This window comes from Oncorhynchus tshawytscha, linkage group LG25 (assembly GCF_018296145.1).
Source record: "Oncorhynchus tshawytscha isolate Ot180627B linkage group LG25, Otsh_v2.0, whole genome shotgun sequence".
NCBI lineage: Eukaryota > Metazoa > Chordata > Actinopteri > Salmoniformes > Salmonidae > Oncorhynchus > Oncorhynchus tshawytscha.
Window position 1 is genome coordinate 18,886,262 of NC_056453.1, and position 22,579 is coordinate 18,908,840.

Below are 22,579 nucleotides of genomic sequence, written 5' to 3' on the forward strand. Positions count from 1 at the left end.
CCCGGATCTCAATCCCATTGAGCACGTCTGGGACCATTTGGATCGGAGGGTGAGGTCTAGGGCCATTCCCCCCAGAAATGTCCGGGAACTTGCAGGTGCCTTGGTGGATTAGTGGGGTAACATCTCACAGCAAGAACTGGCAAATCTGGTGCAGTCCATGAGGAGGAGATGCACTGCAGTACTTAATGCAGCTGGTGGCCACACCATTTACTGACAGCTACTTTTGATTTTGACTCCCCCTTTGTTCAGGGACACATTATTCAATTTCTGTTAGTCACATGTCTGTGGAACTTGTTCAGTTTATGTCCCAGTTGTTGAATCTTGTTATGTTCATACAAATATTTACATGTTAAGTTTGCTGAAAATAAACGCAGTTGACAGTGAGAGGACATTTCTTTTTTTGCTGAGTTTAGAAAAAAATGGTTCCAAAAGGGTTCTGCGGATGTCCCCATAGGAGAACCCTTTTGGGTTCCATGTAGATCCCTCAATGGAACGAAAATGGTTCTACCTGGAACGAAAAGGGTTCTACCTGGAACATAAAATGTTCCTCAAACAGTTCTCCTATAGAGACAGCTGAATAACCCTTTTAGGTTGTAGGTAGCACATTTTTTTCTAAGACTGTGAGATGGATGAGCGGATATGGATAATGCCATCAATTTAGGACCATTTTAAGGAGCACTTGAGATGGACACTTTTCAGTACCTTGTTCATCTCATGTCTTTTCTCAGTTCCTGTAATCTTTAGGGGGAAGTCTGTCTGTCTGATGTTTATTAGCTATAATATTAGATGCAAATGGAGGTTTTGTTATTGCCTGATGTTCTGTCCCTGCGCTCTTATTAATTTGAACAGTATAATATTCTGTAAGACTGAGTGTTATGAGATAGTAAATCTCCAAGGCTGTCCCTGTTTTTATTGGCAGGTTTTCCTATCCAAATACATGCTGTCATCAGAATGGTTGAGAAAAATGCCATTGCTCTAATTTGCCGTAATTTCCCACTAAACTATTTAGTGGAGTTCTTATCACATGGGAAAGAGTATGTTTATACCAGATGATAGCAGGCCAACAATTTATCAATATTCCGTAGAAACGATTCTAAAATAATACTTACGAACGGAACTTTGAATGTTTGCACGCATAGAAAAGTGTGATAAAGTGTGATCAAACAATCTTATGAGCGTCAAACACACACCGGTAGTAGAAAACCCTGGATAAATATCAATTGTTCTTAGCCTCAGTGCTCGCGACACCTGCTCGTCGAACATCTCATTCCATAAATATGGAGTTGGTCCCCCCATTGCTGCTTTAACAGCCTCCACTCCTCTGGGAAGGTGTTCTACTAGATGTTTGAACATTGCTGAGGAGACTTGCTTCCATTCACCCACAAGAGCATTAATGATTTTGGGCACCGATGTTGGGTGATTAGGCCTGACTCGCAGTCGGCCTTCCAATTCATCCCAAAGGTGGGGTTGATTGGGTTGAGGTCAGGGCTCTGTGCAGGCCAGTCAATTTTTTCTACACCAATCTTGACAAACCATTTCTGTATGGACCATTGTCATGCTGAAACAGGAAAGGTCTTTCCCCAAACTGTTGCTACAAATTTGGAAGCACAGAATCATCAGAATCGAATCTCTACACTCTGAGTCCTTGTTTTGTCACATAACCTGAAATTAGGCAAAGTATTCTAATTTGATCAACCAGGAAATGGTGGAGCAATTCTTATATATTACAACTTTAAGTGAATGGAAGCGTTTTCTGTTCACATAGTTGAACTAGTTTTGGGATGGTCCTTTTATGGCGATGTGGGTGCCGTCTGTTGCTCCATTCGTATTTTGAACCCTGATGCCAAAGAAACCTCGACAGACTTCAACCTTTTGTGTGATGGAAATTGTATGTAACTGGTCACTTTGCTAATGATTACATCTAAAACATTGACTCATCGAGGCCTGTGAGATGCCCACTGAAAAGTACCTGTTGCCAAAAACAAGAGGGTGGATGGAGCACTTGGATGTGTACCGGAATAGCATGTCTTTCGAAAGTAGGTATTAAATCCTACGAGATTGGTTTTGTAAAACGATAGCTGATGAGGCAATCTACTTTCTGCAAAACAGTCCCACCTGTCTCTAAAAAACATGTTCTCTGCAAAATGCAGCTTATGCCAAATCATTCAACAGAGCAACATCAGCCATCTCTCGTTTGATTTTCCAGTATCTTATATAGTATTTCACACGTGCCTCCAATTTAACAAATTACTGCACTTTATATGGATTATTAGAATAACAAATGCACTGATGTGTTCAAATTATATGATACAGCCTTTCAAGATGTGTTGCGTGAATTTACAGTGAAATTTACAGTGGTGTGGCCACCACCTACTTACTCATGTCTGACTTATCTCTGTACGCCAATAGACAATGTCATGGGAATTTTCCAGTGTGTGTGTGTTTGTCAGAAAATAGAAAATTCATCAGAAAATAGACATTCGAGTGATGCAGAATGTTGATCAGAATCACCAAGTACATTTACACATACTCAGAATTTGACTTACTGATATGGTGCTGCTTGCAATAGACATGTAGAAACAGAGGAATTTACACAAAGTTTACATACATCATATACAAAATTGATGAAATGTTTTGCTGCGTTCTACAAGTTAACTAAGAAATACAGTAAACACACGAGCAGTAACCAAACACCGTGGCTGCCTCACTGGGCGACCAACACCAACAGTTTCTGATATCTCTGTTCTGTTGTCCATTCTCTCTCTCTCTCTCTCTCTCTTGTCAGTCAAATAGACTGAGGGAGTGCGCGTGTATGCGTAGGTTAATGTGTACTTCCGTGTCTGTGTGCATTTGTGTGTGTGTGGAGCTGTCACTCCTCACTTTCAAATGTTTTATGGAGCACCAACTAAAAGCAATTAAGTCCAACCAGTTTTCAACAGACAGTCAGGTAGGTTTCTATCCTTCTGAAGCAGTCGGATAAACTGGCAGAATACCCCGTGTTGTATTTTTGGAACCACCAGGTTGCATAATAAACAGAAACACTGGGTTCTGGATTTCTCAAATCAAGCCTTAGTCCAATAGCTGGACCGTGGCCATGACATGGCCCCCTCTCCCAGTGCCTGCTCGGATATATCGGTGTTATTGGCAATGCCGGGATTGACATGAATTGTGCGAACATTCTGATCCTCTTATTCTCATGTGTTTACGGGCAGACTGGCTGATTACGTGGATGTTTACTTGGCAGCTTGTTGCCTCAGCAGACAGAGGAAAATGTTTCCAACCATACCCATGTGATTCAAAGCCTCTGGACTGATGTGAGCTCTCATCTGACTTGTGTAACTGTTCTGGGTTATCAATCACTGTCTGATGTAAACGAACTGTCCACAATACAACAACGATATGATTGGTTCAGATCTATAAAATACAAAAATAGCGCCTGTCCCTCCCTTGGAAGGAATCACCTTGATGATGATGATGATGCATCCAGCATAATGCTCCAAATATAATTGTACTAAATGAACATACATTTGAATGTGTTTGTGACAGATTTGAAGACACAACTCTGAGGCACGAATGTACGTAGGTGGAGAATGTCAAGCTACAACCTGTGAACAGGTAAGGCCCTTTTTTTGTAATAAAGCCAACAGCAACATTTCACCAAAATGACTGGAAGCCTTGTGCCTTTTATGGTTGAGATGTTGGTTTGAGGCCAAATATTATTTCACACTCAAAGTTGCTGGACACTGTTCAACTGGTGACTGAAATGTAAATGTAAACTAGTGAAAAGTTCAAATGCCTTTATTTAATTTGTTATATCTACGCTATAGTATAAAAACAGTCAGTGCTCTGGCACACATACACATTTCTGTGTCACTTTCATCAGGATTTATCCATGGGTTCAAATCTAGCCTCATTTCAAACCTTAAGAACAACACATTCCCCCGTCAGTCAAAGTGATATTTGGCCCGTGTCAAAAAAGCTAGAGAGTGGAATATGAATCTGTGTGTGTGTGTGTGTGTTTGTCCCATGTGCGTGCGCGCCCATGCCTTACTGTGTGTGCGCGTGCATGCATTCACATGTGCATGTATGTGTGCGTGGGTGCCTGTTTGTCCCCTGTGAAAACAAGTGGAATATGAATAGCCCTCCTCTGTGTCATTCACACAGTTTCAGAACTTCATTGCAAACCGTTTCTCCTCGACTTAAAGTGCCAACTTACACCAAGTTCCCATTACATAAAATATTTATAGGGAATGTTTAACATCAAGTGTTTATTTTATTTCTAACACCAATCATTTTGCATGTTCAACCAAATAATGGAGTTGCTTGAGAACGTGACTAATGTCAATATGATATAACAGCAGCTCGTAGTATACGATTACGTTTTAGTAGTTGTTTGACATTTTACTAAGTTGTGCTTTCTCTGACATGTCACAGACAAGCACATGAGGCCTTGTCCATGTCAGGGTTTCGCGGCAGCAGTGTTGTTTTCAAACCGCTTGGCGTCAGGAGAACTATAACATCTAACTAGCGAGAGTGAAACAGCCCTCTGCTTTTCGTACGTCTAGTTTTGTTTGCATTTTTTCTCATTCTATTTCCTGGAAAGATGCTTCGCTGTTAAGGTCAGACGGCATGCATTATGCACACACACACACACACACACACACACACACACACACACACACACACAATACAATCAGGTGATAGGGCAGCTTAGTGTGTGTATCTTCATGTCTGTATTTGGTGCATATCATGCTTCTTTACTATAGCCTGTGTATTAGAGCAGAATACTAGTGTTTTGGGGGGGATCATGGCTTCCATCAAAGCCTCTCCAGGACATGGAGAGGTTAATGTGTTGTCCTAAAAGGAGATTTAGCCCATGTGGCACTTCCTTTAGGTCTAAAGTCACCACAGAGGTCAATCTGAGGTCACACATCTCGTTTTAGTTCCCAGAGCTGTGATATAATAATGGCGCTATATGAGCACACTGCAGCTGCAATGCATAGACATAGACTGGATTTCTATGCTGAATGATTTCTATCATGATGAGATATCTATTAATGAAGAAGAAATGATTGAATACATCCAGCCATCTTAGTATCAAACACACTGAGAAAAGGAAAGCTTGTGAATGTTAAAGAGCAATTGCCCTTAAACCAACTTGTCATTTAAAAAAACCTATTTGGCATCGATATGAGTCAGAAACAGTAAATAGGATAATTTTGGTCATAAAGTCAGTGTCGTCCAAAACTGAGTTTGGTGAGGGTTGTGGTAGTGACTGCATCACAACATAAAAGGTTGGGTTTGTTTCAATCCTGCACACATGCCCACAGCTGGCAGAACACAAGTAATCATCAATTCGAAGTGCAGTAAATATGGGTTGACTTTGAGTATCCCGATGGGGCTAGTTAGGGAGCATCGGTAAGTTCCACATTGTACGAATATGGGAGAATATGTTAAAATTAGCTAAAAATGTCAGTGACTTTAAAACCACAAACCAACTTTAAATTGTAAAAATTAACATTTTTAAAGAATTTAATGAGAACTAAAGGTGAAATATTGTCTAATTTACATTATGTAATTTATTGACGGTCCCTAACTAACCCCGGAGATAGGCTATCCAAGTGAAACTAACTTTTCCAAGGGCACACACCAACCGGTTGAAGCTAATTGGCAAAATAATTTGTCTAACTCTTCACACCTGCAAACACAAACACGAGACACCCACATCAAACCACACCCCCGAAACAAACTCACGTTTGAATTCAGTAATGGCCGCTGGCATTTCTTAATGAACCAAATCTAAAACAAGGTCAAACCAGGAAGTTCAGCCGCCCTTTAAAGGTTGTGTCTGATAATTTTGAAGAATCTTAATATACTCCCAAAGAGAAGGGAAGTGCTTTGTTGTTTGGGAAAATCATTTTTCTTCCGAGGTTCATAAAAACGTCAGTAAAGCTTGTCAGAACTCTCCTTGCCTTGACAAGAGTTACTGTGAAAAGCTTTCTGGTCTGAGTTCAGAGTCATATCTGAGATGCTGGAAAGAGATTGACTTGTTTACCATTTCATATGAGAAATATAGGTGCATATAAATAGGAATGATTTGTGGCCTTGCATGAGCTCCTGCGTGGAGAACAGGTCTTTATTTAGGATTAACGATGAAAGCCTAGACTCCACTCAACGCAAGCTAAGTAAATATCTGGAACATTTTTGTTCCAGGGAAATACATTATCTATAGCCTACCAGTCACACACATGCACAGAGATACAATACATGTTACAGTTATGATGTTACAGGCAATACAAAATGAGGGTCTTGGGCACTGCACATATATTAGGAATCTAAAGAGAAGTTAAATTTTTCCGACCCATGTAATTTACTGGTTCATCTCCCGTCTCTAACCTGTTGCTCTATGAACTCTTGTCTATGGAAAAGATACAAGATACAAGATGTGGATCCTCATAAACATGTGTTATAGCAGGGTAATGAAGATCAGGTGGAAGAGGAAAGCTTTGTACTGTAGAAGACAGTAGAGTTGGATGCGGGTTCTCTCCATAAATTATCCCCAGAGGGGGAAGTCATGGGAGTTCAGAAGAGGAGAGAACAGGGAGTTAGAGCACAGAAACACCTGGAGAGAAGAGAGAGGAGACTGCACTACACACAGTCTGTGTAGTCTAAGTTGTAGTGTTAATTGTCATAGATTAAGTTAGGACTAGTCTACTTGCTGGATGTATCGGTTGGTAGGCTATACCTAAAGATCAATTGATTGTATGAACCATTTTTTTCATCAGTTTGTACATTCAGTCTGTTTCTATACAGTTTGTTCCCCTGCTAGTGAAAGTGATGGACTATATTTAGATTCAAAATCACAATCAGATGTGCAGTAAAGCAGTAAGTGATGTCACGTTTCATGACCTTTGATTTAGCTCCCACCATGACCTCTGACCTCTAACCTGCAGCATTTGACCTTGTCGCTATGAACCTCACTTAACTGGACCACATAGATGAAAGGGGGTTTCCACAGTCTCTTGTTTATGGATAATCTCTTCATTTTTCAACTTTCCCCTTTAAAGTGACAAGCTCTTAGGTCCAGATAACAAAAGTTGAAAGGGCTTTGTCATTAAATAGGCTATTTGGCATAGAATCTGTCAATTTCTCCCTTCTTCTTTAAAAAAAAATCTGTCCACGCCTCTGGATGATCTTCGTGCGTCTGGGGGTGTCTGGGTGAAACACTGCCCACCCACGAGGCCCTGCGGGTGGGGAGAATCTGGGGCTGTTGTCTCCCCTCTGGATCTTTTAGTGTTCCCCATGTAAACAGCCTCCCTTACAGGCCCAGAGACATGGAAAACTGACTGTTATTATTACAGCAGATGACAAACCCATTCACTTCTGAAGAACTTCAAATTTAGATTGTGAATACTCTCTCTCTCTCTTTTCCTCTCTTTCCCTCTCTCTGTACAACGCTGAATTATTAGGAGGATTATGAATAACTTTTCAGCAGTGGAAAAAGGGATTCATGGCCAAAACAGAGTCATCATCATTGAAGTAGAGCACAGCCTGAGAAGACCAGACAAAGGTGTACCGGTCGCCCTGTCTGTCTGTGTGCTTCGCTTCGGTTCAACGGATGCTCTACTGTCGCTATAACAACCGGACAGTTGACTAATTTTCATGGAATCTCCTCCAGTTTCCTGTTAATAAACGGTCATTGCATTGTGTAGGTGTTATTGCTTTACCTAACATTGTGGACTTGTTTGCCGTCTCGATAACGGGTAGCACCTTCGGTTAGTTGAGGTGTTCTTGGAGGAACCTTTAATGGTTAATTGTAGCAACAGGTTCCTGGAGGAACCCTGGAGTGAAGGCTTTAAGATATATATTTTTTGGGCCTCCCGTTAGAGTAAATGTTATTCCTGTTCATCTGTTGTATTGTTATCACATGTTGAACCCTTAGTGTTTTGTAGCTTCAAAGAGGCTAACGGAGGTGTATGAGTTCTTCAAGAGCCTATGCAAATCCCAAAGTTTGAATAATTACCACTTTATTACCATACAGTGTGTAATCAGCCATGTTAATATTATATTAGAATATGTAATATGCATAAATATTCAAGGAAAGTTTTACCCTAGTACACCACAAACTTAACATGATGAATAGGAATGACATTTACGCTAACAGGTGGCCAAAAATAACTATCTGAAAGCCACGCCCTCAATCTCATATATTGTAGAGGTCTGCCACCTCTACAATATATTATTAAAAAGGTTCAAAATTGAATCCCTCCCATCACCATAAGGTTCCAGTTTGAACTGGGGTTACTTGAAGACCCTTTTCAGAGGGTTTCCTCAAGGAACCTTTTTTTTGGTACCTTTAACCCTTTTTCTCCCCTGTTAATTACAGTCTTGTTCCATCGCTGCAACTCTCATATGGACCCGCACTGCTTCTTGACACACTGCTCGCTTTATCTGAAAGCCAGCAGCAACAATGTGTCTGAGGAAACACTGTCCAGCTGCCGACCGAAGCCAGCTTGCAGGCGCCCAACACCGCACAAGGAGTCGCTAAAGGTCGATGGGACAAGGAAATCGGTCACGGCCGGCTGTGACACAGCCGGGGATCAAACCCGGGTCTGTAGTGACGCCTCAAGCACAGCAATGCAGTGCCTCAGACCGCTGCGCCACTCGGGTGGCTCAAGGAACCTTTTTGAACTGGAAATCAAATAAAATGTTATTTGTCACATGCGTCATAAACAACAGGTTTAGACTAACAGTGAAATGCTTTCTTACTGGCCCTTCCCAACAATACGGAGAGAAAAAAATGGAACTAATATAAAACATAAAAAATAATAACACTAGAAATAAATGCACAATGAGTAATGATTACTTTCATTGGGGTTCTTAAGACAAAGCTACAGCGCAGTCCTTCCTCATAGGGGTCTCCTGCTAGTACACACATGCGCGCGCACACACACACACACACACACACACACACACACACACACACACACACAAACAACATACACATATACACATATATACACACATACACACACTCTTCCTCCCTTCTACCACTGTATTTACCCACCAAAGATAAATGATCATACTATTAGCGAGGTCAATACAGGTATTTAATGTATTATGTACAGTAGATCCTGTTCAGAAGTTAACAGACAGTTTGACATGGTTCCCACGACAGAGGTCGTCTCTCTGTTGCAGTGGGCGTTCCTTGCCACTGCTCTTTATTTTAGACCCAAAGCTCATGGGAAAGCTATTTCTATCTTCTGTCCTCCCAGGCTCAGAAAACAGCTAGTGCCTGTGCTTTATTAACAGGTGCAATGTGACCAAGGCCCAACGATGTGTTTGTGATTCTCAGCAACGAAATAATCATTTTATTTGGGTTGTGTTTTTCGAAAATGACGCTCCTAATATAAATAATGACATCATATAACATTTGAATAATACACCACGTTTGTTTGCTTCTTTGGAAATTAAAATTGTAAATAAACCTCATTAAACACACACATCAAAAGAGATATTGCTAATCTTATAAACATACATTGATAGGACGCTGACCTTTTGTATATTCTTTGTAAACTGCCAGACTAAACAGAGCGAGAGGGAGACAGAGAGGGTGATGGGTATTGAGGAGAGTGAATAAGAGTGTGAGAGGTGGGAGACATGTAGAAACGTACGTACAGGAAGTGTTTAGGGACAGTGATGTGGGTGTGTAAGAGAGAGACTTCAGAAAGTATTCATACCCCTTGACTTATTCCACATTTTGTTGTTACAAAAATTTGAACCCATCCGCACACACTACCCCATAATGACGAGTGAAAACATGTTTTTCAAACTTTTTGCTAATTTATTGAAAATGAAGTACAGAAAATCTCATTTGCTTAAGTATTCACACCCCTGAGTCAATACATGTTAGAATCAACTTTTGCAGCGATTAGAGCCGTGAGTCTTTCTGGGTAAGTATCTAAGAGCTTTGCACATTATTCTGTTTAAAAATCTTCAAGCTCTGTCAAGTTGGTTGTTGATCATTGCTAGACAACCATTTTCAAGCCTTGCCAAATTGGAACATTCAATGTTGCCTTGGTAAGCAAATCCTTGGCCTTGTGTTTTCGGTTATTGTCTTGCTGAAATGTGAATTTGTCTCCCAGTGTCTGTTGGAAAGCAGACTGAACCTGGTTTTTCAGTAGGATTTTGCCTGTGCTTAGCTCTATTCCATTTCCTTTTTATCCTAAAATACTCACTAGTACTTTTTGATGACAAGCATATCCATAACATGATGCAGCCACCACCATGCTTGAAAATATGAAGAGTGGGAGTCAGTGATGTGTTGTTTTGGATTTGCCCCTAATTTTTTACAGTTTTACTTTAGTGCCTTATTGCAAACAGGATGTATGTTTTAGAATATGTGTATTCTATACAGGCTTCCTTCTTTTCACTCTGTCATTTAGGTTAGTATTGTGGAGTAATTGCATTGTCTGTAACTGTTTTAAAGTCACAATTGGCTTCATGGTGAAATCTCTGAGCGATTTCCTTCCTCTCCGCCAGTTGGAGATAATTCCACTGTTAGGAAGGACGCCTGTATTAATACACCATCCAAAGTGTACTTAATCATTTCACCTTTCTCAGAGGGATAGTCAGTTTCTGCTTTTTTATTTTTTTTACTCATATACCAATAGGAGCCCTTCTTTGCGAGGCATTGGAAAACCTCCCTGGTCTTTGTGATTGAATCTGTGTTTGAAATTCCCCGCTCGACTGAGGAACCTTACAGATAATTGTATGTGTGGCGTACAGAGATGAAGTAGCCATTCATAAATCATGTTAAACACTATCATTGCACACAGAGTGAGTCCATGCAACTTATTATGTGACTTGTTAAGCAAATTTGTACTTCTAAACGTATTTACTGTATGCTTGCCATAACAAATGGGTTGAATTGAGTCATTTGTAAAAATGTCTTAAAGACATAATTCCACCATTATGGTGTGTAGACCAGTAACACAACATCTCAATGGAATCCATTTTAAATGCAGGCTGTAACACAACATCTCAATGGAATCCATTTTAAATGCAGGCTGTAACACAACAAAATGTGGAAAAAGTCCAGGGTTGTGAATACTTTCTGAAGGCACTGTACCTGTACATAGAGAAAGAGATGGAGATAAGAGAGTGTGAGAGAGAGAGAGAGAGAGAGAGGGAGATCTCTGGGAGTAGGGTGACCCTTGTGACTGTCCCTGCCCCTTTCTTTGTGTTTCCCACACAGTCTGACATGGGGAGGTCTAAATCCACGCTAGCACTTTCTCATACAGGGCTCCCTCCCGCCTTAATACACGTCGTCTGTGACTTACGATTCATAGCTCAGTGAAGGGCTCTGTGTTTGCTTATGATATTACTAAACTGGACGTGGCACATTCACCAAACTCTGAAAGGTCACTCAAAGCCAGGAGGGACTAGAGTTACTTCCCTACTGACTGAAACAAAGGGTGGATGTGCCGAACATTTCGCTTTCAGATATGACTAGTTATTGGTTGATTGATCAGTAATCGATATTGATACAGTTATCGATATTGATGCTATCATTGTTACTAATATGATACATCACTCTCAGATAAATATAGGAGCATATATGTTGTTAATTTGCACTCTGAACATATACAATGTACATATACAGTACACATATGTAGAGTATAGGCAATTTGTCATAACTTCAAGCATTTCGTTTGTTATCAGATAATTCCCACAGTCATAAACACCCCAATACATGTTAGATGTGGCGATGGCGATCGTGAGGAGCGATGGCAATTCTTGAACAGGTTCCTGAACGTGTTTTCATCCACTCACTATTAGCATTGTCACATCCATCTTGTACGACAACTGAGATCCACAGTCAAGTCAATCTATTTTGTCCCACAGTGAAGACAGGCAGGATGACGTACACCATCTTATGCATTATGGGCCTGCTACACCGGATGCGCAGCTTTTCCTAGTATGAGATGCTCCCATTCATTTAAATGGAAGCACCAGGTTTGCGAGAGGCTCGCCCTGCTTGAGCGTACAATTATGCTTTGGTTCTATTTTCAAAATTTCAATAAGTAGCTCACACCCTGAGAAACACAGCAGGTTGGTGGAACCTTTAATTGGGGAAGACAGGCTCATAGTAATGGCTGGACCGGCATAAATGGAACGGTATTGAACTCATCAAACACATGGTTTTCATTTGTTTAATTCCATTCACCAGCCTCCTGTGCTGACAGCAATAGGATAAAGTGGCAAAAAGTGACAATTCCAGTATAGCAGCAAAAAAAAAGAAACTGCTTTCTCTACGCCTTGATGTAATCCTGTGTAACAGACAATCAGGGCAGTTTGTGCCCTGGCATTCTAGCATTGGTATCTTGGCATGTTGGCAATGTCCCCATCCTGTGGGTCGGTCTGGGTCTCTTTGTCCCTCAGGACCTCCAGAGAACGCTGGTCTGCCTTGTTTCCCATCTGATGGTCCACAAACAGACCCAAACAAACACGGCGACGGGCCGGGTACCGCAGCAGAACAGCCAATAGCCAGAGATGATCCCTACAGCTGCTGCTAAGTATATCAGGGTCTCTTACTACATGCTGGCTGGCTGGCTGGAATCTACACACACACACACGCAAGGACACACACACAGTCTTTCTATGGGATTTCCCCTCAGTCCAGTCCAGCGAACCAGCGAACCCCCCTCCTCCCCATACCCCCTATGGCCTCTTGTTTTGGACTGGTCCCAGAGGCATTTTGTTTAGGTTTTTTTTAGGGTCTCCACTCAATCCCATAGTGAGAGACTCTCCTCTACTGTAGCTCTGCCGTCAACCAATAGAAGCATGTAAACAGACAGTGTGAAGGGTCACATGGAGTGAGTTGTTGAACGGCAGATAGATTTAAGGGGACGATATTTAACGAGGTGATTCATGTGTCCCTAGTCTCTTGTACCCCTATGACCCATTCTCTTGATGGGAACAGGACGATGGGATTTCCCATACTACAACCGTCTATGGGATAAGATAAGGGAATACTAATGTCCCTTATCAACCTCAATCTTTTCTAGTCTCGATACTTCACCCCCGTGTCCCATTTGTGTGGCCCTGTTAGTCTTGTTATATATGATCTCTCGTGAATTATATAATATGAACGTTCAACAGTACAGTAACCCCAGCACAGTCAGATTAGGGGATAGGTCTATATGTCTGTGTTTTGCAGGCCATAGCTGGAACGGTTCGGCATAGCTTCAGAGCCTCTGTGACTCATACATCAACATTAGAATCAGACAACTTTGCCACGCAGCAAATTGTAGCACAAATCACAGCAGCGTGTCATTAGTGCAAATCAGTGGTTAACCACTGGGTCCAAGGGACTCCTCTAAGCGCACACACACACACACACACAGGAACACTTCACAGTGTTTCTGGTCCAACTAGACTCCTGAAGAGGGGAGAGAGAGGGAAAGAGCGAGAAAAAACAGCTAGCTGAGAGAGAGGAAGGTATGTGGGTACAGGAACACGGTGTGATTCCTCTCTCTGCTCCCTGACTCCTACTCTGCTCCAGCCCTACTGGCTCCCTTGCTCTGTGGCTCTGTGTCTCCGGGGATCTGGGGATGGGAGTAGAGTGGGATATGGGATACACTGTTCCCAACCCAGGATCCGGGGCAGGAAACCTCCCCTGCATTTCTTGGCCATCCTGGCTGATCCGTGTGTCTGGCATGGAGGCCCCCTCCATCCTCCCCACCTCCATTCCTCCATATCTGGCCCCCATCCTCTCATCTGTGTCAGAAAACACGTCTAGTCTTTGTCGTCGGGTCCTGACCTGACCAGTGTTTTCCCTCCTCAAGCATGGAGACAGTGATTAGACCAAGAAGAGATGGAAAGGGAGGAAAGATACAGAAAAAGAAAGGAGAGAACCTGAGAGAGAGAAATCCTAACATTGGATATAACATACTCATCAGTCTAGGATAGCTTGCAGGAGATGGCCAATCTTAACTTTCTTTTGGAACAAAGTGTGCTATGGTATGCTTGCATGATGGTCAGTCAGTCCCCATAAGAAAGCTGTGTAGAACACTCTAGATAAGGTATGACTGATCTTCCATAGAGCAAAGAGGGGATTTCTGTTCTTTAAGTCAGTTAAATTCTTATTTTCAGTGATGGCCTAGGAACAGTGGGTTAACTGCCTTTTTCTGGGGCAGAACGACCTTGTCAGCTCGGAGGATTTGAACTTGCAACCATTTCGGTTACTAGTCCAACGCTCTAACCACTAGGCTACGCTGCCACCCAATTCCCATGTGAACATGAGCAGTGTCATACTCACCCAGTAGAGGACAGGAGTTACAGTAGAGGTCACAGTGATGGTAACATACAGTATGTGCTCCCACACAAATCCATTCAGGTCAGAGTCAGATCCAGTTATTTGTTTGACCAAATGTCCTCATAAAACTTAATCTTGGTAACTAACTCACCAAAAACCCATAGGATTACTTTGAACGTTGTTGAAACTTAATTTTCTCACTTATTTGCGGCCGTTGTAATGAGTTTCAAGTGCAAGACAAGTTGTTAAATCAAACACAATTGCCTGAACTTTGGATATCTTCGTCTCTGGTTAGAATGAATTAAATGTATACTTCATGTATTTTATTTTAGGTAGGCAACATTTAAGAGAGGGTTCAATCTCCTAATTGAGTTAGGAACACCTATGTGAGAATGTTATTCATTGACGACAGCTCAGCTTTCAACACAATAGTGCCCTCAAAGCTCATCGCTAAGGTAAGGACCCTGGGGTTAAACACCTCCCTCTGCAACTGGATCCCGGAGTTTCTGACTGGCCGCCCCCAGGTGGTAAGGGTAGGTAACAATACATCCACCACGCTGATCCTCAACACAGGGGCCCCTCAGGGGTGCGTGCTCAGTCCCCTCCTGTAATCTCTGTTCACTCATGACTGCATGGCCAGGCATGACTCCAACACCATCATTAAGTTTGCCGATGACACAACAGTGGTAGGCCTGATCAACGACGAGACAACCTATAGGGAGGAAGTCAGAGACCTGGTTGTGTGGTTTCCAGGACAAACACCTCTCCCTCAACATGATCAAGACAAAGGAGATGATTGTGAACTACAGGAAAAGGAGGACCGAGCATTCCCCCATTCATATTGACAGGCCTGTAGTGGAACAGGTTGAGAGCTTTAAGTTCCTTGGTGTTTACATCATCAACAAACTATCATGGTCCAAACACACTAAGACAGTCGTGAAGAGGGTACAACAAAGCCTATTCCCCATCAGGAGACTGAAAATATTTGGAATGGGTCCTCAGATCCTCAAAAGGTTCTACAGCTGCACCATTGAGAGCATTCTGGTTGCATCACTGCCTGGTATGGCAACTGCTTGGCCTCCGACCGCAAAGCGCTACAAAGGGCAGTGCGTATGGCCCAGTACATCACTGGGGCCAAGCTTCCTGCCATCCAGGACCTCTATATCAGGCGGTGTCAGAGGAAGGCCCTAAAAATGGTCAAATACTCCAGCCGCCCTAGCCATAGACTGTTCTCTCTGCTATCGCACGGCAATCGTTACTGGAGCGCCAAGTCAAATCAAATCAAATCATCAAATCAAATGTTATTTGTCACATACACATGGTTAGCAGATGTTAATGCGAGTGTAGCGAAATGCTTGTGCTTCTAGTTCCGACAATGCAGTAATAACCAACAAGTAATCTAACTAACAATTCCAAAACTACTGTCTTATACACAGTGTAAGGGGATAAAGAATATGTACATAAGGATATATGAATGAGTGATGGTACAGAGCAGCATAGGCAAGATACAGTAGATGGTATCGAGTACAGTATATACATATGAGATGAGTATGTAAACAAAGTGGCATAGTTAAAGTGGCTAGTGATACATGTATTACATAAGGATACAGTCGATGATATAGAGTACAGTATATACGTATGCATATGAGATGAATAATGTAGGGTAAGCAACATTATATAAGGTAGCATTGTTTAAAGTGGCTAGTGATATATTTACATTTCCCATCAATTCCCATTATTAAAGTGGCTGGAGTTGAGTCAGTGTCAGTGTCAGTGTGTTGGCAGCAGCCACTCAATGTTAGTGGTGGCTGTTTAACAGTCTGATGGCCTTGAGATAGAAGCTGTTTTTCAGTCTCTCGGTCCCAGCTTTGATGCACCTGTACTGACCTCGCCTTCTGGATGATAGCGGGGTGAACAGGCAGTGGCTCGGGTGGTTGATGTCGAGGTCCAAAAGACTTCTTAACAGCTTCTACCCCCAAGCCATATGACTCCTGAACTGCTAATCAAAGGGCTACCCAGACCCCTCTTTTACGCTGCTGCTACTCTCTGTTTATTATCTATGCATAGTCACTTTAACTCTACCTACATGTACATATTACCTCAATTACCTCAATTGCCCCTGCACATTGACTCTGTGTACAGTCGTGGCCAAAAGTTTTGAGAATGACACAAATATTAATTTCCACAAAGTTCGCTGCTTCAGTGTATTTAGATATTTTTGTCAGATGTTACTATGGAATACTGAAGTATAATTACAAGCATTTCATAAGTGTCAAAGGCTTTAATTGACAATTACATGAAGTTGATGCAAAGAGTCAATATTTGCAGTGTTGACCCTTCTTTTTCAAGACCTCTGCAATCCACCCTGGCATGCTGTCAATTAACTTCTGGGGCACATCCTGACTGATGGCAGTCCATTCTTACATAATCAATGCTTGGAGTTTGTCAAAATGTGTTTTTGTTTGTCCACCCGCCTCTTGAGGATTCACCACAAGTTCTCAATGAGATTAAGGTCTGGGGAGTTTCCTGGCCATGGACCCAAAATATCGATGTTTTGTTCCTCGAGCCACTTAGTTATCACTTTTGCCTTATGGCAAGGTGCTCCATCATGCTGGAAAAGGCATTGTTCATCACCAAACTGTTCCTGGACGGTTGGGAGAAGTTGCTCTCGGAGGATGTGTTGGTACCATTCTTTATTCATGGCTGTGTTCTTATTTATTTTTTATTTCACCTTCATTTAACCAGGTAGGCAAGTTGAGAACAAGGTCTCATTTACAATTGCGACCTGGCCAAGATAAAGCAAAATTGTGAGTGAGCTCACTCCCTTGGATGAGAAGCAACCCCACACATGAATGGTCTCAGGATGCTTTGCTGTTGGCATGACACAGGACTGATGGTAGCGCTCACCTTGTCTTCTCCGGACAAGCTATTTTCCAGATGCTCCAAACAATCGGAAAGGGGATCCATCAGAGAAAATGACTTTACCCCAGTCCTCAGCAGTCCAATCCCTGTACCTTTTGCAGAATATCAGTCTGTCCCTTATGTTTTTCCTGGAGAGAAGTGGCTTCTTTGCTGCCCTTCTTGACACCAGGCCATCCTCCAAAAGTCTTCGCCTCACTGTGCGTGCAGATGCACTCACACCTGCCTGCTGCCATTCCTGAGCAAGCTCTGTACTGGTGGTGGCACGATCCCGCAGCTGAATCAATTTTAGGAGACGGTCCTGGCGCTTGCTGGACTTTCTTGGGCACCCTGAAGCCTTCTTCACAACAATTGAACCGCTCTCCTTGAAGTTCTTGATGATCCGATAAATGGTTGATTTACAGTGGGGCAAAAAAGTATTTAGTCAGCCACCAATTGTGCAAGTTCTCCCACTTAAAAAGATGAGAGAGGCCTGTAATTTTCATCATAGGTACACTTCAACTATGACAGACAAAATGAGAAAACAAATCCAGAAAATCACATTTTAGGATTTTAAATGAATTGATTTGCAAATTATGGTGGAAAATAAGTATTTGGTCAATAACAAAAGTTTATCTCAATACTTTGTTATATACCCTTTGTTGGCAATGACAGAGGGCAAACATTTTCTGTAGGTCTTCACAAGGTTTTCACACACTGTTGCTGGTATTTTGGCCCATTCCCCCATACAGATCTCCTCTAGAGCAGTGATGTTTTGGGGCTGTTGCTGGGCAACACGGACTTTCAACTCCCTCCAAAGATTTTCTATGGGGGTGAGATCTGGAGACTGGCTAGGCCACTCCAGGACCTTGAAATGCTTCTTACGAAGCCACTCCTTCGTTGCTCGGGCGGTGTGTTTGGGATCATTATCATGCTGAAAGACCCAGCCACGTTTCATCTTCAATGCCCTTGCTGATGGAAGGAGGTTTTCCCTCAAAATCTCACGATACATGGCCCCATTCATTCTTTCCTTTACACGGATCAGTTGTCCTGGTCCCTTTGCAGAAAAACAGCCCCGAAGCGTGATGTTTCCACCCCCATGCTTCACAGTAGGTATGGTGTTCTTTGGATGCAACTCAGCATTCTTTGTCCTCCAAACACGACGAGTTGAGTTTTTACCAAATGTTCTATTTTGGTTTCATCTGACCATATGACATTCTCCCAATCTTCTTCTGGATCATCCAAATGCTCTCTAGCAAACTTCAGATGGGCCTGGACATGTACTGGCTGAAGCAGTGGGACACGTCTGGCACAGCAGGATTTGAGTCCCTGGCGGCGTAGTGTGTTACTGATGGTAGGCTTTGTTACTTTGGTCCCAGCTCTCTGCAGGCCATTCACTAGGTCCCCCCGTGTGGTTCTGGGATGTTAGCTCACCATTCTTATGATCATTTTGACCCCACGGGGTGAGATCTTGCTTGGAGCCCCAGATCGAGGGAGATTATCAGTGGTCTTGTATGTCTTCCATTTCCTAATAATTGCTCCCACAGTTGATTTCTTCAAACCAAGCTGCTTACCTATTGCAGATTCAGTCTTCCCAGCCTGGTACAGGTCTACAATTTGTTTCTGGTGTCCTTTGACAGCTCTTTGGTCTTGGCCATAGTGGAGTTTGGAGTGTGACTGTTTGAGGTTGTGGACAGTTGTCTTTTATACTGATAACAAGTTCAAACAGGTGCCATTAATACAGGTAACGAGTGGATGAAAGAGGAGCCTCTTAAAGAAGAAGTTACAGGTCTGTGAGAGCCAGAAATCTTGCTTGTTTGTAGGTGACCAAATACCCACCATAATTTGCATATAAATTCATTAAAAAATCCTACAATGTGATTTTCTGGATTTTTTTTCTAATTTTGTCTGTCATAGTTGAAGTCTACCTATGATGAAAATTACAGGCCTCTCTCATCTTTTTAAGTGGGAGAACATGCACAATTGGTGCCTGACTAAATACTTTTTTGCCCCACTGTAGGTGCAATCTTACTGGCAGCAATATTCTTGCCTGTGAAGCCCTTATTGTGCAAAGCAATGATGACAGCACGGGTTTCCTTGCAGAGAACCATGGTTGACAGAGGAAGAACAATGATTCCAAGCACCACCCTCCTTTTGAAGCTTCCAGTCTGTTATTCGAACTCAATCAGCATGACAGAGTGATCTCCAGCCTTGTCCTCATCAACACTCACACCTGTGTTATTGAGAGAATCACTGACATGATGTCAGCTGGTCCTTTTGGCAGGGCTGAAATGCAGTGTGTTTTTTGGGGATTCAGTTCATTTGCATGGCAAATAGGGACTTTGCAATTAATTGCAATTCATCTGATCACTCTTCATAACATTCTGGAGTATATGCAAATTGCCATCATTCAAACTGAGGCAGCAGACTTTGTGAAAATTAATATTTGTGTCATTCTCAAAACGTTTGGCCATGACTGCATATAGTCTCACTTGTTATTTTACTGCTGCTGCTGCTGTTTAATTATTTGTTACTATTTTCAATTTTTACTTATCTATTTTTTTACCAAACACTTTTTTTCTTAAGTTAAAGCATTGTTGGTTAAGGGCTTGTAAGTAAGCATTTCACTGAAAGGTCTACACCTGTTGTATTCGGCACATGTGACAAACAAAATGTCATTTCATTTCATTTGAGTAGTTTGTCCTGGCCGCACCTCCGGTAACATTGAATAATTTCTAGCCTTCATAAAGTCTAGGCTTTGACTTCCTCGTAGGCAGCCAAAGTACAGTACCCCAGCCTTACCCCAGTGGCCAATCAGTATCCATTGGGCTCTTTATGTTTTGAGACCCACACAAGTCGACAGTCACATGTAGAGCAACGCAAGCTGACTAGTCACATCCGCTGGAAACAGTACCTTCTAGTACCTATTGCCTTTTACATTATTGACACTGACGTAAGGAATGTAGAATGACGAAACCTAGCTAGAGGTTGTGGTCTAAGGACATAACAAGGCCCGAGGAATGGGTAGGGAAATGAAAGGAGAGGTTAGGTACAGGGAGAGAGGACTGGAGAATTTTAGTAGAGGGTTGGGGAGAGAGCCTGGGAGGAATTGAGGGGAAAGAACCAAAGGGGGGGGTAATGCCTGGAGGGAGAGAACCTGAAGGGGAGAGTGAGTAGAAGATCTAGGGGGGAAAACCAGGGAAAAGAGTGGGGAAATCCGTGGGAAAGGGGAGAGCCAGGAGAGAAAAGAACAGGGGGAGAGAACCTGAGGGGGGTGTCTGTCTGTGGAGAATCCTCGGGGGCGCGGTGCGGATTAGAGAGGACAACTCTGGCCGAAAGCCGCGGAGCGTGTGCAGCATAATTGAATTTCACGCTCGCTGCCTCCTTCTGAAGTTGTGTAGCAAAGCAGTCATTTGAAAAGAAAGCTATTAGTCAGAGGCTCTGCCAGGCCCCGGCCTGCCGCGCTCCGCCCGTTATAGGAAATCAGGGATTACTGCGGCAACAGCCATCACCGTGCTCCGTCAAAACATAGTCGTTGTGACGAGGGAAGGGAGCGAAGGGACAAGCAGCCGCGTGGAGAAATAATAATATACATGGGTTTCCTTTATTCTATAGCCATGATAAACATACAGAACTAAAGACGATCTCCTTTGAGCAATTTCTTTTGTCGTATTTGATTCCTTCTCTCTGTCCTTGGGATGAATGTTTGAAGGTTGAGGTCTTAACTGTGTTTTGCATGTTTACATGTCAAACGATGGGAAAAGAGGGAGCTTCGAGCCAAGTCTCAAAACCCCCCAAAAAGTAACCACACACGCGTACATTATTGCACACAGAACAATGTTAATAAAGAGAAAGTACTGCCTAATCTGCTCGGCTTTAAATGCCTTATGCTGGATTCTTGGCGTTAGATGAGTAGACTTCGAGATTTATTCTCTGAATCGGAGTAGACCTTTGCACGGTCATATCCATATCCTTCGATCTTCTTTAATCCAACGAGAAGCCAGCTCCATTTAGATTATGTGAGATACTGTCACAATAATCAGTAGATGTATGTCTTTATTTAAATATTCCCCCTGGAAGGTGAGTGGGCCTACAGTATATTGAGAACATGATTTTGATGATGTTTTCATGATGATGGTGATTATGTTATCCATGGAATATGCCCTATGGCACTATTGTGAAACACGAATCATTGGTCGATTCCTTGCTCTTATGGTGCTGAAATATAGTTCGTCAAGAAGTTATCAACAAAATAGAAAACACATAAACCTTAGTTAATTGATGTCTTTGGTGGTCAGGAGGCCTATTAACATTCCAGAACATTCCAGAACAAATAACATAAACTATGCAACTGAATAATCATTAACAATTATCTGCTGTCATTTTTGTGATCAATTACATGTATCTTTGTAAGTCGTGCTTTGAAAAATGTTTTTGGGTGATTGACAGGTAGGACGGTAGTTTTGAGGGCTCGTTAGAACAGATTGAAATACCAGACCCCTGTGATTACTGTGCTATTTCTGGACCTTGAGAATATTCCATTCGGCCACATCTTTATTCTAAACGTCTTAGTGACATCTGTAGCAGACCCCGAATCAGCCTTCAGTATTATGATTACACAATGTATTTTAGGCAAAACAATCACTTTCACAACAGAGAACAGGGCCTGCAGTGGGACGATCCTGTTTATTTAGTTATGCATAATGAGGGGAAATAAACATTGTAATGGTGCATTTACCGAGAGAAAACAGTTGCTTCTCACTGCCACTGTCCCAGAACATGTGAGGGCTACTATTCACTGTTGTTTCATGTCAGCTTGACTGAGACCGACGACCACTCTGCTAGGCTAAACGTGGCAATGCTGTGATGCTCTATGCTCAGCGTTCTCATAACGCATTTTTAGTTGATATGTTGTTGCAACAATGTTGGTCTTCATAGACGAACAACGTGCAATGCTGTGGCTGTGTGCATTGTTTCGTGTCAGCTTGGCTGAGACTCTGATAATACGACTAGATTGGATTTATATAGAGCTTTTCTACCAGGTGCTCAAAGCGCTTTGGGGCGAAGCGCACCTCATCCACTATAAAGTAATCAGTATTGTTTGAAGTTGCGTTTTTCTAGTTGATATATGTTGTTGGCTTTCATAGATTAACTGTGAATCGACGAGAGAGTCTACCTGGACATGTATAATCTCTGTATAGCTTGCTCACCCTCTAAACCTAATATAACTGTCCTAATATTGGTGTTCATTGGTGATGTAAGCTTACCATGACATAATCTAAAGAACATAGTTAGTTACATGTCCCCAGGACATGCATTCTGCATTCATTGTTTTTGAGTCAACAATGTATGGAAATGAAT

At 42.3% G+C, this 22,579-nt stretch overlaps 1 protein-coding gene across 4 annotated transcripts in view; it reads left to right on the top strand.

Annotated features, from left to right (window-relative positions):
- myocd (myocardin) overlaps nucleotides 1-22,579 on the top strand; it is a 141,787-nt gene that overhangs the window by 22,507 nt on the left and 96,701 nt on the right. For all 4 annotated transcript variants that reach the window (XM_024401449.2, XM_042306073.1, XM_042306075.1 and 1 more), the window contains exon 3: nucleotides 3,547-3,615. The gene's annotated coding sequence lies outside the window, so the exon portion shown is untranslated. The remainder of the gene's footprint in view (nucleotides 1-3,546; nucleotides 3,616-22,579) is intronic.